The sequence below is a fragment of the Hemitrygon akajei genome, unplaced genomic scaffold, assembly GCF_048418815.1.
Source record: "Hemitrygon akajei unplaced genomic scaffold, sHemAka1.3 Scf000054, whole genome shotgun sequence".
Lineage (NCBI taxonomy): Eukaryota > Metazoa > Chordata > Chondrichthyes > Myliobatiformes > Dasyatidae > Hemitrygon > Hemitrygon akajei.
The window spans coordinates 4,548,397-4,565,966 of NW_027331940.1; the positions used below are offsets into that span (position 1 = coordinate 4,548,397).

The 17,570-nt window shown below is 45.9% G+C and overlaps 1 long non-coding RNA gene across 1 annotated transcript; it reads left to right on the forward strand.

Moving 5' to 3' along the window:
- Positions 1–11,222: 11,222 nt before the first annotated feature.
- Positions 11,223–17,564, forward strand: LOC140721334 (uncharacterized). The gene is made up of 3 exons (XR_012097363.1): positions 11,223–11,526; positions 13,177–13,424; positions 17,197–17,564. It is a non-coding gene; the product is annotated as an uncharacterized lncRNA (long non-coding RNA).
- Positions 17,565–17,570: the final 6 nt, after the last annotated feature.

Genomic DNA, 17,570 nt, shown 5'->3' on the forward strand with positions numbered 1-17,570 from the left:
GCTGTACATGGTAATTTCACAATTGTACGGGTGGGACCTGTACCAAATCCGAGGGGGGCCTATATTCTCGTGGGCATATTTACTAGAGCTGTTGGGAGACATTCGTGGCTGAAAGAAGCCCATAGTTGGGAGATAAATATCAAAGGATATACATTTTTTTCGAAAGGACAGGCAGGAAGGCACAGGCTGTGGTGTGTCTCTATTGGTAAGAGCGAATTTATTGAATGGCTACGAGATGGCTCTTTAGAGCAGCTTGTGCTTGAGCCCACTCGGGGAAAGGCTCTCTTAGACTGGGTCTTGAGTAATAATCCAGATCTTATTAGGAAGCTTAACGTAAAGGAACCCTTAGGAGGCAGTGGGCATAATATGATCGAATTCATTCTGCAATTGGAGAGGGTGAAGCATAACTCACATGTATCAGCATCGCAATGGAACAAAGGAAATTACTGAGGCATGAGAGGGGAGCTTGCCCAGCTGGATTGGAGGATACTGACAGGATGACGGCAGAGCAGAAATGGCTGAGGTTCCTGGGAGAAGCTCACAAGGCACAGGATTATTATGTCCCACAAAGGACCAATTTCTCAAATGGCAGGGGTAGGCAACCATGGCTGACAAAGGAAGTTAAGAACTGCATAAAAGCCAAGGAAAGGGCATATAAGGCAGCAAGCTGAGTAGGAAGATGGATGATTGGAAAGCTTTTAAAATTCAACAAAAGGCAACTAAAAACAGCTATAAAAATAGAAAAGATGAAATATGAGAGCAGACTAGCCAATAATATAAAGCAGCATAACCGAAGTATGATTGGAGGGTTGTGGATGTTTTTCCCTCATTCAAAAAAGGGAGTAGGGATAGCCCAGCAAATTATGGACAGGTGAGACTTAATTCTGTTGTTGGTAAGTTAATAGAGAAGATCTTGAGAGGCGGTAGTTATGAACATTTGGAGAGGCATAATACGATTATGAATAGTCAGCATGGCTTTGTCAAAGGCAAGTCGTGCCTGACGAGCCTGACTGAATTTTTTGAGAATATGACTAAACACATTGGCGAAGGTAGAGCCGTAGATGTAGTGTATATGGATTTCAGTGAGGCAGCTGATAAGGAACCCCATGCAAGGCTAATTGAGAAAGTAAGGACGCATGGGATCCAAGGGGACATTGCTTTGTGGATCCAGAACTGGCTTGCCCACAAAAGGAAAAGAATGGTTACAGACATGGAGCCTGGAGTTGGACCTGGATTTGGGCAGGGGACGACAAAACCAAACAACGATAGTACATTCGTATCTTGGGTCGGAGGAGCGGCAAAACGGCCCGCGATACTCAGCTGGACACAAGAGGACAAAAACAACGACAGACAATTCGGATCTTGACTCGGAATAGCGGCAAACGGACTGCAAATCTCAGCTGTATACGAGACGACAAAAGTAAACAATGACAGCCCATTCGTATCGTGGCTCGGAGTGGCGGTAAACTTCCGACAACTCAGCTGGCCAGGGGAGCAACAGAATTCACAAAGCAACCCGGGCACCGAAGCAACTTAGAGTCCACAATTCTTGTCGTCCCGGAACGTGCATTGCCGCACTGGCTCGGAAGACGGTCCAAATTCCTGGCGGCCGGAACGAGCATTGCCACACAACCCCGGAGACGCATCCGCAGCGAGTAGATGTAACCCGGAGTTTCTGTGCTGCCGGTTCGAATGAGGGTCAGGTGCCCTAATCAAGGAGCCCAGAGGAGTACAAGGGAAAGGAAATTAACTGAAATGTGTAGTTAATGGACCGGATCGTGACAACTTCCTGCTCTGGGAGAAAAGACAGTTGATTTACCGAATTGAAAATATTCCAGAAAAATTTGGAACAATTTAGCAAGGTATTTGGCAAGAGTCTCACGTGGGAGGTTAGTTAAGAAGGTTCAGAGGTCTGGCATTCGAGATGATGCGTTAAACTGGCTTTGACATCGGCTTCTCGGGAGAAGTCAGTAAGGGGTAGAAGATGGACTGATCCTCGCCAGTGAGCAGTCGGGTGCCGCAGGGATCGGCGCTGGGTCCATTGTTACGTAACATCTATGTCAGCGCACTGGATGACATAACTACTGCAATGTTTGTTTTTTGGTTTTGCGAGAGGTAACGTACACGTGCCTTGGACTGTACTCATTAAATCGGTTTAGAATAACTGATCAGATACCAACACGGTGAATTCAAGACTTTTGTTCCGCAGTGCCGCCCGCGGCTTTCTGTAACTGGTCATTCCTCCCCCCCCCCCCCCCCAATGCTTACTACGTATCGATGCCTTGAACAGAATTAAGGTCTTTGCTTCTACAGGGCATTGAGGAAATCAGCTTGAAACACCCACAATAAACACATTCGCAAAGAGAAAACAACACGCATTCATCTGAAATGACAAGACTTGGAAACGGAACTCCTGTTGCCGAAACAGCCTTTTGCCCGCGTACTTTGAAATCGTAACCCCTGAGTAGAGTACTGTATTTTTTTTTAAATCTCGACGATCTCAATAGTTCAGACGAAAACTGCAGCGTCAATGATACCACCACCGCCAGAGGAGGGTTATATGTCAAAACACAGTTAACGCGCTAATCGGAAATAAATATCAGAAGCTGAATTAGTCTCACCTCAATTACCCAAGAATGTTCTGTCTCCGTCTGGATATTATTTTCAGGTCGCTTTCTTCTCCCTTCATACAGACAGTCAGGCGAGGATCATTTAGTAGCTATGGGGGAGGGGCCGGGTTGGTGTTCTGTGAGTCTCACAGCGCGGGTTTCTGTGTCAAGCTGCTGCCTGTCCGCAGGGCGGATTCCGACACGCAGACATTCCTCAGAGCGGGAGCGGCTTCTCTGCTGAAAACAAATCCAAATGGTTCGACATTCCGCGCTCACAGTCAACTGTGAACAAAATTGTTCAATACTGTCTTTAAATAATTCTGTTACAGGGAATAAACTATAAAAAGTATGATATGGAGAAGCAAGTACTCCAGTGTCTGCAATCAGAATGTCTACTTGCTGCAATTGCTATCAGACCTTATTACCTTCCAGTATTTTAATTTTACCTCAAACTCCCATCATCTGTTGTTTTAATGTGCGTTTCTGTGCAATTTAATTAAATAAATCGATCTGTGATCTGTGGCATTCTGAACGGGGACGTTCCGAACAGTCGCACAGTTATTCTGAATAGTTTCTCTGAGTGTGTGTGTGTGTGTGTGTGTGTGTGTGTGTGTGTGTGTGTGTGTGTGTGTGTGTGTGTGTGTGTGTGTGTGTGTGTGTGTGTGTGTGTGTGTGTGTGTGTGTGTGTAAAAGATCAAGAGAAAGAGATCAGAGACGGGACACTGAGAGATTTCGGATGTCGCTGTCGGAGCGAAAGGTTCTTCTGCACCGACTCAGTACAAACCAATCAGAGAATGTTTGTGATTAAAGGTAACAATGTCGTTTCTTTCAATCCATTTGGTCAAAAATTAATTCCTTCACTTGAACATTTCCCTTCTCCCCTAATATTCCCTCCCTATCCCGACAGATGCCGAGCCGCGGGGTATACGCTCACTGGTTCCTGAGTAGCAGACACACCATTTACCTCTGATGTTGAAACGGGGTGGAGTTCAGTGAGTTCCCGGGTGACCGGTGTGATCACCATGCACCGGGATTTCAGTCTGATCCGCTGCTCCCGAGGCAATTCGGTTATATTGCGTCTGTCGCCCATTACAGGTACACAGGTCCGAGTGAGACGGGGTAAATGTGGATTTCAGCAGTCTGCCTCCGCAAACCCTCGCCAGTCTGGGACGTGTCGGATATCGGGATGAGAGGGGACTGGGACAAATGGAGGAGGCACAGACGGGAATATTAAAGACTGGGTTGACTGTCAGTCGCGACCGCAGCTCGGTTCTGTCCGGATTTCCGTGTAGATCTCACATTTCCCTTGTTCTTCCATCACAACCAATGGGGCGGAGGTTCGCTGTTTAATCCAGCGAATCCCAGGCTGTGGAAGGGATTCTGAAAGGTTTTATTCTTCACCCTGCGTGAGGACGGGCTTCCCGACGCTGGACGAGTTTGAGCTCAAACATTCCTGACCTGTCCCGGTACCGGGAGTCGCAGCTCTGCTGAAATCAAACCAAGCACTTTGGACAAATTTCCCCCAGAGGACATCTGAACAACTTCTGTCGTATATTTCTGAGAGATTCTCGATTACAGAAAATCTATTAATATTGCTTTATTAACACTAACATTAAGGTATTATTGCGTCTTCATCCGGACAAATGTTGTCACAAGAAAACCGTCACCGGCCGTCAACAACGGGCTTCATTTCACAAGCAGCGCTTGTTGACCCACATCACGCCAAAACTCATCAGAAATGCTCCTTCCCTGATTTATTTATTTAGCTCCCCCTCCCCTTTTTGTTCTCTCTCTGCCCATCACTCTGCCTGTTCTCCATCTCCATCTGGTGCTCCCCTCCCCCTTTCTTTCTCCCTAGGCCTCCCGTCCGATGATCCTTTCCCTTTTCCAGTTCTGTATCTCTTTTCCCAATCACCTTTCCGGCTCTCAGCTTCACCCCAACCCCTCCGGTCTTCTCCTATCATTTTGCATTTCCCCTCCCCCACCTACTTTCAAATATCTTACTATCTTTTCTTTCAGTTAGTCCTGACTGAAGGGTCTCGGCCCGAATCGTCGACAGTGCTTCTCCCTATAGACGCTGCCTGGCCTGCTGTGTTCCACTTTGTGTGTGTTGCTTGAATTCCAGCATCTGCAGAATTCCTCGTGTGTGGATTGAGATGCATTGTTTAAAACGGAGCTGATGAGGAATGGCTTTAGCCGGAGAGTGGTGAATCAGTGGAACTATTTCCCACAGGCAGCTAGGGAAGCGAAGTCTTTATTTATATTTAAGGCAGTTTGACAGACTCTTGATCGATCAAGGCAAGAACGATACGGAGATTAGTCAGTAGACTGGGGCTGTGGGGAAAAATGAATCAGCATAATGAAATGGCGGAGCAGACCCGATGGGCCAAATGGCCTAACTCTGCTCCTATATCTTCCCGTATTATGGCTCTATTGCACGTGACAGAGGCTTGTTTAGGGAAACCCTTTGCTCCTAGAGATCACAAAGCCAGTAAATCCAACTGAACTATGGAAAAACAGTGCACCGTGTTGAGATTTTAAACTGGAGAAATCTATCAGAAAGGATTTGACGTGTGGATTGGGAGCAGCAGTTTTCTGGCAAATCTGTACGTGGTAAACAGGAGACCTCCAGAAGGGAAACTGTGAGAGTTCAAAGCCTGTACGTGGTAAACAGGAGACCTCCAGAAGGGAAACTATGAGAGTCCAAAGCCTGTACGTGCCTCTCAGAATAAGAACTAAGTGTATCTGTTTGGGGAAACCGAGGTTTTCAAAAGATATTGAGGCCTTGGTAAAGAAAGAAAATGCAGGTGCATAACAGGTATAGATAGTTAGAAACAAATGCGGTATGTTTGGGGTCAAGGGAACATAAGGAAATACTTGAGAAAGATACCAGAATGTTTAAAGGAAGGCATGAATTTGCCCTAGCAGACAAGGTGATGGAGAATCTTATGGGATTATAATGATATTTGCAGAACAAAATGATCGTCAGGGACAAAATTGACCCTCTGGATAATCGATTTATGCAATTTATTGCAATTTATGCATGGAGACAAACAAAATGAGGGAGATTATAATGGTTTATTTGCATCTGTGTTATCTCTGAAAACGGACACAGAATCCACCGAAGTGAGGCAAAGCAGCAGCGACGTCATGGACCCTGGACAGAATGCGGAGGAGGAAGAGTTTGCGGATTTGAGGCAAATCAGGGTGAATAAATCCCCAACGCGAGACAAGTTGTTCCCTTGGATACTGAGAGAGGATATTACAGAAATTGTAGGGGTCGTAGCAGACATATTGAAAATACGCTTAGCGACAGGAGAGGCACCGGATGATTTTATGCTCACCTCACATTCGAATTACCTGCTGTTGTTTTCACGATGTCTTTAAATAAATCAACCCGCGGCAGTCCCGACCGCGACTTGACACAATATAAAGAACTGTATCAAGGGGGAGGGGAAGGGCAGGGGGTGTGTGTGGAAGCTCGTGAGGGGGAAGCTGAAGATGTGTTTCCCTCTGTGAGTAGGTTGAGAGAATGAGAAGGAGCAACAGAGAAAGAGATGGAAAGAGGGGAGAGACAGTGTGTGTGAGGAGGGGGAGGAAAGTAGGAGGAGTGGAAGCGACAAAGAGCGGGGTAACTAGAGGGGGCGAGAGCTTGAGTTAGAAGAGATGAGTGTAGAAGAACTGGATTATGAAGGATGGTGAGACGATAAGTAACAGAGGTAGAGAGCGGGGAATGTGATAGGACTGGCACCTCAATGTTCCGCAGCTCCGTTGTTTCAGACTCAACAAAGTTGGTGGGGGGGGGGGGTGGTGTAATTAAAGGGGCTGGTGGCATCACTATTCAGGCAAAATGTCATGATGACTCAGTCAGGCCAGACTGGAGAACTTGTCCACACACAACACAGAAAAGTGCAGCACAGCAGCAGGACATGAGCCAAAATGTTGTGCCGAACAAGCTAAAATGCAAATCACTACATCCCTTCGACATACGTCATGTCCGTATCTCCCAAACTTCCTTACCTCTATGTGCCAACCCAAACGTCTCCTAAAAGTCTCTAATGTATCTGCCTCCACCACCAAACCAGGTCATTTACAAACAGCACAAACAACTGAGGCTCTAGCGCCGATCGCTGCAGACTCTCCTCATTACAGACCTCCCGCTCGAATGTCCCTTCAACCACTACCACCTGTCTTCTATACGCAATACAGTTCCGAATTCAGGCAGCCGATTCACCCTGGACTTTCCCTTGTTCCCTTCACAAACTGAACAGCAAGATTGGCTACTGGCCAGTCCTTCGGGACATTGCCTGTGGCAAAAGATGACAAGGATACTGGTCAAGGGGCCGGCAATCTCAACTCCCGCCTCCTTCAATAACCCGGGGCTAATTAAACTTTGGGTCCGATCCACCTTAATACTCACCTTAATCGACAAGTGTCCATTGGAACAGGTTCTTTTCTGGAAAGAAAATATACTATGTCAGTGGGAGAACATCAAAGGTAAAATTTTGAGAGTTTAAGCTTTTCTGGGTCTGTCAGAATAAAAAGAAAAAGTAACACTTTTTGGGAATCTTGATTTTCAAGAGATATTGAGCCCTGGTAAAAAGAAAAATTGAGGTGTGTGTGATGCAGAGGCAGGTTGGAATGAATGTGGTACCTGTGGAGTATAGTAATAACAGTGAATGCTTAAGAAAGAAATCAGCATCTCTATAAGAAAGCATGAGGTTGCCTTAGCAGACAAGGTGATGGAAATCCGATGGGATAATACAGATATTTTAAGAACAAAGGGATTTCAAAAACAAAACTGACCTGTGGATTTTTAGAATGGTACTTTAGGCGTGGAGACAAAAGAAAAACAATGCGGGCGATCGTAAATGGAGATTTTATATCTGTGTTTACCCAGGAAACGGACAGAATCTATAGAAGTGAGACACAGCAGAAGTAGGTCATGGACGTGATACAGATTACAGAGAGGACGTGATTGCTCATTGAAGCACATTAGAGTGGATAAATCCTCAGAGATTGACAAATTGATCCCTCAGACCCCGAGGGAGGCAAGTGCAGAAAGTGCAGAGGCCATAGCTGATTTGAGGAAGGTGTAGGGGCAGCGAGAAAGGGTGCCAGAGGAATGGGACAGAGGGTCATGAGACGCGTATGGGAAGAGTGGGATAGGCGAGAGGAGAAAGCATGAGGAAAATGGAGAGCGAGGGTGAGAGAAGGGTAGGAGACCAGGGAGGAGTAAGGGGTAGGGAGAGTGAGGAATATGAGTAGTAGTGAGGGAGAAACAGATGGTGTATGAGACAGGATTAGGGAGATTGAAAGGGGGAGGGGAAATAACGGGGGCGAGGAGGGGCTGAGGGAGTGGGATGCAGAAGGAGAGGTGTGCGTCGAGGAGAAATCGGTGTGTGATAGGGGTAGCGAGCAAGGAGGGATGTAACTGAGGATGCGTGAGATGGTCTGCAGGGAGGGAGGGGTGGTGGACTCTGCGAAGAAACAGGGTGACGAAGTCGGACGGCGAAGAACAACGAGTGAGTGAGATGGCATCAATGACGACAGTGAGCGAGACGGGTTGGAGGCAGAAGGGGGGAACGTGTTTGCTGCGGAGGGGCAGGAGGGTGAGCATAACGGTGATGGAGAGAAAGAGAGTTGAAGTTGTCGGGTGGCGAGGTCAGAATTATTGGAACAAGTATTTATTTATCTACATTTGTAAGGATGTTCATCATGGCTTTTCACGAGTCACTGAACAAATCCAGTGTGAGATTGGGGTTCCTGGTCTTGGGACACCACAGCGGGGATGTTCAGCACGCAAAGTTCCTGGTCTGCGATTTTACACGGGAATTCTCCACAAACGATTCATTCTCGGTCTCTGGATCTTATCGCGCACCATTCCAGGCTTTACCACGCATGATTCTCATTCCCTGTATCCCACAGCAGGAGATTCACTGTGCACAGTCCCCGGTCTCCAGGTCGAACGTGTTAACCTGTCGAGTCCCATTGATCTGCTCTCCATCCCCTCCCATCCATGTTCCACGAAAAAAATGCGATGCTTATGGAGTTGAGGAAAAGCCAGATAATAAGGGAGAAAGAAAATATGAAGGCTAAAAGGTGGGATAAGGTTGCTTTGCAGAGAAGATGAGTAGGAATCCTAAGGGATTATACAGGTATTTGAAAAGCAAAAGGATTGCAGGGGACACAAATGATCCTCTGGATTATCAGAATGGTAATCTGTGCGTGGAGACAAAAAAGATGGAGGAGTTCCGAAGTGGATGTTTGCACCTGTGCTCACTCATAAAAAGGACACAGTATCTGTAGAAGTGAGGCCATGGACGTTGTACACGTTACGGATCAGGAGGTGCTTAGACAAATTAGGGTTGATAAATCCTCCACGACTGACAGGTTGATCCCTTGGACCCTGATGGCAGCGTATACGGAAATTGTAGGGATGCAGCGGATATGTTAAAATTATGTTTAGCGACAAGAGACCGACCAGAGGATTGGAGGATAAGTATTCTTGTTCCACTTTTTAGGAAAGGCACCAAATTTAAACTAGAAACTTATAGGCCAGTGCTCTTCATATCTGTAGTGGAAGGAATTGGATGGACCAGAATAGTTAACATTTGAACAAACAGGCCTGTTTAGGGACTTCGTGTTTTCTAGAAAATCCTGTAGGTTTTTTTTTGAAGAGGAATGTTAACAGGAAAATTGATGAAGGGAAGGCATTGGGTATTTTCTACATGGACTTTAGTAAGGCTTTTTACAAGATCTCACATCGGATGATGGTCAATCAAGTTCATTCTTCGGGCATTGGCGTTGTGGGAGAAGGCAGACAGTGGGAGTGTCGTGGTTTCTCGTGCCCCACAAACGACCAGGAGACGCAGAAGATTCTTCAAGAAGTATTAAACTTTAATTTGCAAATCAAAGCTGAGACAGTCAGTGAGCTAGTCGCTGATTGCCCACCGATCCTTGTACATAGCATTTTTTATAGCAATCTCCTGGTTTAGTTGCATTAGCATATCCAATCGGTCTACAGGTACAAGTACATCCGCCACTATTGTTTCTACCTATTGACTTAATCATGTTCTAATCTACATCTCTTAGCTACCTCTCATTAACACACCATTGTCTTCTACATTCTTAAGATTTCATTCTCCTACTAAATTGGGTACATGCATAGCAAATAGCAAGTTCAAACTACATAATCTACATCAAAGCTGACTACATAGCTTTGGTTACACAGCAAACAATGCAACTTTTGTACTCCAATAGTAGTAGATGGTTGCCTCTCTGACTGGAGACCTGTGACTGGTGGAATGTCGCAGGGATCGGTGCTGATATCCGTTGTTGTTTGTCACCTATATCAGTGATATGGATGATAATCTGATTAACCGGATCGGCAAATTTGCGGATGACAGCGAAGTTTGAGATGCATTTGACAGCGAGGAGGACTATCAGAGCTTGCAGAGGAATCTGCATCTGGTGGGGAAAACGGGCTGAAAATGGCAGATGGAATTTAATACAGGCCTGCGAGTTGTTGCTCTTCGGTATGATCAACGAGGATAGGTCCTACACGGCTCATGGTAGGGCACTAAGAACTGCGGTAGAACAAGGGCGCCTGGGAATACAGGTCCACATTTCATTGAAAGTTGAGGCACACCTAGACAAGGTAGTAAAGAAATGTTTGGCACGTTGTCCTTCATAAGTTAAAGTATTCAGTACAGGAGACTGCGTGAATTAAGAAGGTTATGAGGCCTAATTTAGAGTATTATGAGCAGTTTACATCACCTACCCACAGGAAAAATGTAAATAAGATTGACAGAGTACAACGACAATTTACAAGGATGTTATTGTGATTGCAGACCCGAGTTATAAGGGAAGATTAAAGAAGGTTACGACTTTGTTCATGAAACGCAGAAGATTTGGGAGAGATTTAATGAAGGTCTACACAGTCATGAGGGGTATAGATAGGTTACATGGGGTAGAGGGATGGGGGGAGAGTGAGTATTAGGTCAGGCGATAGAGGGAACTGAGAGTTCCATTTTTAATCAGCACACTACTACTCCCCACCCCACCCTGGTAGCTCATTTTCAATCAGCCCATCACCACGCCCCCTTGGTAAAACTTCTGGCCATTTGGAATAGCCGAATTTTAAGAGAAGCAAATTCCACAAGTATTTCCGGCAGGATGTGAATCAACAATCACTGCTTGTGAAACGAAACCCGCTGTTAACCGTGAGCGAGGGGATTTCTTGTGACAACAGTTGTCCGGATGGAAATACAATAATCTCTCAATGATGGAGTCTATAAATGTTAATAAACTCCACTGAATCGAGAGGCGCTGAGAAAATCATTGGCTATATTTTTTCCCAAATGAGTTGGAATATGTAGTCGAACGTGTTTGCATTAATTTCAGCAGAAAGGCGGCTCCCTGTACTTTGCCGGGCAGGCCTGTTTACTCACTGGGCGGAGCTCAGGCCCGCCCAGAACCCGGACTGGATCAAATCCGTAGCCTGGGACTGGCTGAGTTCAACAGAGAAACTCCGCCCCACTGGTTACGATGAAAGAAAAAGGAGAGATCCACACGGAAATCCGGACAGAAAGGTTAACGCAGCCTGTTTGTTTTCCTCTTTAGGTTGCTACATTGATCCCACTCCCGCCTCGTCCCGCTGTCAGTCCCGTCCTGAGCCGGTGAGAGTTAGTGTGACCCGGACTGCGGCAGTCCCGCTCTACCCCAGCTCACCCGGTCCTGTCCATCTGTAATGAGCGACGGACACATCACAGCCGAGTGGCCTCGGGAGCAGCAGCTCAGACTCAACTCTCCGTACAGGGTGAGCACACCGGTGCAGGACCATTGTCGATCACCCGGGAAGTAAGACTGAGATTTCCCAGGACCACACTGAACGCCGTCCGGTTAAACATCAGAGGTAAGTGTTGTCTATGATTCTGCACAACGATTCAGCGTTTACAGCGAGGCTCGGCTTTGATCGGAATCGGGAGTGAATTTAGTGGGAGGAGGGAGTCCTGACATGTTCATGTTAACGAGACAATCATTGTCCAAATGGATTAAGAGAAACGATGCCGTTGCCTTCAACCAGAAATACTCTCCAGGGTGGTTCTACTGAGTGCGAGCTGAAGGCATCTTTCACCCCGATAGTGACACGTGAAATCCCACGGGGTAGTGACTCATCACCGGTCACTCTCTCTCCCTCATTAAAACACAACTACTTAAAATAACAGGACGAGATCCCAGTCACATTACGGAATGTCGCTTTTGGTAATGCCTCGGTTCGATTTATTTGAAGAAAGCCTGAAAATTATTTTAGCACATCTCCAGATGAAGCGAGTCTGAGATTAAATCAAAATGCTGGAAACTCGCAGCAAAGTAACTGGTAACGTTGTGGGATCGAGACCACACGTAATGTTCTGTGCAGCACGTCATTGGGACTATCTCTTCCTGTAGCAGAAAGGGTTAAACTTCCTTCAGATTTGAAGGGCAGTGTTTTGTCCAACCGGTTGAATTTAGTTTCTGCATAACGGCCGCTCCCTGTTCTGAGGAATGTGTACGAGCAGGCAAATACTTGCACGCAGACACTGAGCTCCGAGACTCACAGAACAAGCCGCACCTTCCCAATCAGTCAATTTGGCCGCTTGCCCTTTCCATTCCAGTCCTAATGAAGGAACTCGGTCCGTAACGTCGACTATTTACACCCATCCATAGATGCTGCCTGACCTGCTGAGTTCCTCCAGCATTGTGTGTGTTGCCATGGTTACGAGAGATCCGTGTGGGGCAGTGGGCGGGGTTATTTGTCAGAAACGACACACGGTATCCACACTCTCAGAATATTCTTGGGGAATTACGGTGAGAATAATTCAGCTTCTGATATTTGTTTCGGACCTTTATTTCCAATTAGCCAGTCCTCTGTGCATTGGATCAGCGGTCAAGGAGATATTTTAAGCCATTTTTGTCTGTGGTGCTTTTTGTGTTCCGACTGTTACCTGTTTGCACAATTTACATTTTCCACAAGTTAAGTAAAGATTAAGAACAACTCTAGAACAATGGCCACCTGTTTCAAAGCAAGAGTGCGAGATCCGTACAGCAAAACACCTGCTTCGTTTTCAGAATGTCTTATTTCAGACGAATATATCGATTGTTCCTGTGCCGATTGGGAGAGTTTTGAACTCTACTCCTCAATGGCTAGTGAAAGCAAAGTCTTTGACTCAGTTTACGGCCGATATTGTTGATAGACAGCGGGATTGAAGTGTTTCAGGGATGGACGGGGGGAAGGGGGGGGGGGCTGGGAGAATGCGTAATGACATTTTAGATCAGATCTGCCGTGACCTCTTTATCTGCAGCAGCAGCTTCAAGCGGCCGTGTGGTCCAGTTATACGTATTGGTATGTTGACACGAAAAGCTCTGACAATTTAATCAGTGCAATTTAGTATAATGACGGCATGCGAAGAGGGATATGATTTTATTATAGGGTTGAACTGGAAACAAATATTAATATTATTTACCTGCTGATAAATAATCAACACACAAAGCTGGAATTTAAATAATTTAATTTATAATTAAGGTGAGGGGCTCACGGTGAGACGATTTGGGGAACCTTGTGTGCCCGTCATCTGCCAGACAACCGTTGTCAGGAGACGTGCGAGTTATTTAGCTCCATTGGTGCCGAAAAGTGTCAATCTCTGCCTCATCTCAGACTGAACTCCCCGCGCAGGTTAAGCACCCTGGTTCAGATCCACTGCCGCCCACCCGGGAAGTCAGAGTGAGGTTACCCGGGACCACACCGAACGCCATCCGGTTACAGCATCAGAGGTAAGTGGTGTCTCCTATATCAGGGTATAGGTTTTATCTGTTTCCCCGCAGGGCAAAGGGTTGAGTGAAATATGAAAGCGACGTCGATCATACCCAAACGAGAGTGAGTTGTTGGGTAAATTGGAGTTTGCGCGGATAGGGAGCAGCTGACACACAGAACCAAGTCCCACAGAACCACAACCCACTTCTCCCAAATCAATCAAACATCTGGCCCTTCCCCCTTCCTTTCCAGTACTGATGGAGTACTGATAAAGCTGTTCACCCTCTCAACCCCAGATCCACTGATGTCAAAGGGGGTCAGCCTGTCTCCATTCCTCCTGTAGTCCACAATCGGCTCCTTAGTTTTGTGACAATGAGGGAGAGGTTGTTTTGTTGACAAAAGACAGATGTTGTTCAGACGTCAGAACATGGAATTATGATATTGTAGCCATTACTGGAATTTGGTTTCACCCAACAGTCTGAGGGATTTAGAGGAACCTATTTATAGAGAGATCGCAGACTATGCCAAGAAACAATTTTTCATTTAGTAAGTGAGTTTAACTTTCCATATATTGACTGGGACTCCCGTACTGTAAAAGGACTAGATGGGGTAGAGGCGTCAAATGTTTCCTTAATCAGTACGTAGAATTCTCGACGTAGAGGTTAGGAAATGATCCAGGGCTAGAGACATATATTAGTGTATGGGGACACTTTGTGTCTAGTGATCATAATACCATGAGATTCCAAGTTAATACGGAAAGACAGAGGCCTGGACCTCTCTTGAGATTCCAAATTGCAGAAAGCTCAATTTTAAGGATTTGACAAGTGTGGATTGGGACAGAATGATTTTTGGCAAAGGAGTACTTGGTAAGTGGGAGGCCTTCAGAAGTGAAATATTGAGGATGTCTAGTTTGTATATGCTTGCCTAAATAAAAGTTGAAAGGGAACTGGTGCAGGTTACCTTGGTTTTCAAGAAATATTGAGGCCCCGGATATTTTGTTCCTCTAAATGCCTCAGACTGTTGGGTGCAGCCAAGAGTCATTAATGACTACATCATTGCATCATGACAACATGACTACATCATTCCACGCCGTGAGATCAGTTGACATTTTTTAGTGGTCTTCTGTTGGTTTCTAAAAGCTTCCCAATGGGTTTTGCTCGTTTGTTTGCCCTTTCTTTGGCTTTTATGCTGGCTTTGGTTTCTCATTTCAACCACAGTTGTGTCCTCCTGCCTTTCCAATGCTTCCACTTCTTTGGGATGTATCTACCACGCACCTCCTAAGTTGCTCCCAGAAACTCCAGCCATTGCTGCTCTGTCGTCACTCCTACCAGATTCCCCTTCCAGTCAAGTCTGACCAGCTTCTCTGTCACAGAAACATGGAGAAGATCAGAACAGAAACATGCCTACTCTGGACAATCAGAATGGTAATCTATACGGGAGACAAAATGGATGGGGGTGGTTTTAAATAGTAGTTTTGCATCTGTATTTACACAGGAGATGGACACAGAGTCTATAGAAGTGAGGCAAGGCAGCATCAACTTCAGGGACCCTGTACAGATTACAGAGGTGGAGGTGTTTTCTGTCTCAAGGAAAATTAGCGTGGATCAATCCCCAGGGCCTGGCAAGTTGTTCCCCAGGACCCTGCATAAGATAAGTGCAGAAATTGTCGAGGCCTAAGCACAGATATCTAAATCATCCTTAGTGACAGGTGAGGTACTGGAGGATTGGAGGACAGCCAATGTTGTTCCTCTGTTCAAGAAAGGTTCTAAAAATAAACGAGGAAATTGACATCAGTAGTGGGAAACTTATTGGAACATTTGTGCAGAAACAGAATATATAAGTATTTGGATCTACGTGGATAGATGGCATGGGTTTGTGCATGGTAGGTCATGTCTAACCAATCTTCTCTCTAGTTTCTCGAGGAAGTTATCAGGAAAGTGGGTGAAGGCAAGGCAGTGGATATTGTCTACATGAACTTTAGCAAGGCAATTGACGAAGTCTCATATGGGAGGTTGGTCAAGAAGATTCAGTCACTCAGCATTCAAGATGAGACAGTAAATTGGATGAGACACTGTCTCTGGCAGAATTCAGAATGTGCTAGCAGATGATTGCCTCTCTGACTGGGGGCATGTGACTAGTGGTGAGCCACAGGGATCAGTGCTGGATCTGTTGTTGTTTGTCATCTATATCAGTAATCCGGGTAATAACATGGATCGCCGTATCAGCTAATTTGTGGATGAAAACAAGACTGGGGGTTTAGCAGACTGATAGAAGATTATCATGGCTTGTAGTGCGAACCGGACCAGGTGGAGAAATGGTGTGAGAAATGGAAAATGGAATTTAATGCAGCCAATTTCGAGGTATTACACTTTGGTAGGATCTACCAGGATAGGTCTTACACAGTGACTGATAGGGCACTGAGGAGTGTTGTTGAAGAAAGGGATGGGACTATAGGTCTATAATTCACTGAAAGATGTGTCACAGTTGGATAGGGACAAAAAGAAAGAATTTGGCACATAGGCCTTCATAAACCGAAGTACTGAGTACAGGAGATGGATGTGATGTTGACGTTGTACAAGACAACGATGAGGCCTTATTTGGAGTATTGTGTGTAGCTTTGGTCACCATCCCCAGGAAAGATTTTAAAAAAGTTGAAAGAGTTCCGAGAAAATTCGCAAGGATGTTGCCAGGTCAGGAAGTCTTGGGTTATAAGGAGAGTTTGAACTGGACTTTATTCCTTGGAACGCAGAAGACTGAGGGGAGATTTGATGGAAGTGTACCAAAATTATGAGGGCATAGATAGTGTAAATTCAAGCTGACTTTTGCTACTAAGATTGGGTGGGACCACAACCAAACGTCATGGGTTAGGAGTGAAAGGTGAAACATTAAGGTCAACATGAGGCGAAACGTCATCATGTCATCGTGCGAGCGTGGAATGAGCAGCCAGCTCAAGTTGTGCATGCGAGATCGATTTCAGCATGTTAGAGGTTTGTACAGGTACCTGGATGGTAGCGATATGGGAGTGGGCAGATGGCCAACGAGCCTGTTTCCATCTTGTACTTTCTATGACTGTTACAAGAACCTGAAATAATACTAATAATCATTCTAAATCCTTTGAACAGCTGTGTGGAACAACTATTCATCTCAGCAGGATATATTTACATGGCTTTAAAAATGTGGCACTTTAAATTGACAGTACATGAAAGAAAGTCAACATAGGTTACTTGTGTGAGATTGTTTCTGTTGCTCTGGGGCCAGGCACAAATGCAGCTCAGTGGAAACAGGGAATAATACCAATTCGAGAGCCAGACTGAGCCAAGTCACAGTTTGGAGACAGCAGAAACATGGAAAAAAATCCAACAGCACAATACAGGCCCTTCGGCCCACAAAGCTGTGCCGAACATGTTATTACCTGAGAAATTACCCAGGGGTAGCCATAGTCCTCTAATTTTCTGAGCTCCATATACCTGCCCAGGATCCTCTTAAAGACCCAATTGTATCCGCCTCCACCACCGTGGCCGGCAACCCATTCCACACACGGACCACTCTCGGTGTAAAAATCTTACGCCTGATAACTCACCGGCACCGATTCTTATAGAGACAGGAGGAGCATCACAGAATTTCATGGGCATTCCATTTCCCAGCACTGTGCCCAGTTAGAAGGTCATTTCTCTCTCCAACTTGGGTTGACCTTCACTGTAACAGTGTGATGTCAGATCACACCTCGGCGACCAAAGTGATCTCATCTTAAATGTTGTCCTTCACCCACTGATTGATTTTGCTTTTTTTCAGGTTAAACACGACAAGAAATTTGTCTACGGGAATCTCGAACACAACACGCCAGTCTCGCTGTGCCTGCCCAGATATTTAAAAAGTGGAATGGGGTATTCGTGCAATCATCCTTCCTGCTCATTTCCCGATCCTACCTGTTTCGACTGGGAAGGGACTCGCTCGGTCATTTGACCTACTGGCATACCCGTCATTTTACACCGGGAAGCGGCCATTCATCTGCTCAGACTGTGGGAAGGGATTCACTCGGTCATCCCAATTACGGACACACCAGACGGTTTACACTGAGGAGAGGCCGGTCAACCGCTGAATTTGTGGGGAAGGTCATCTGACGTAATGGCAGATCAGCGAGTTCACACTGGAGAGGGGCAATTCAC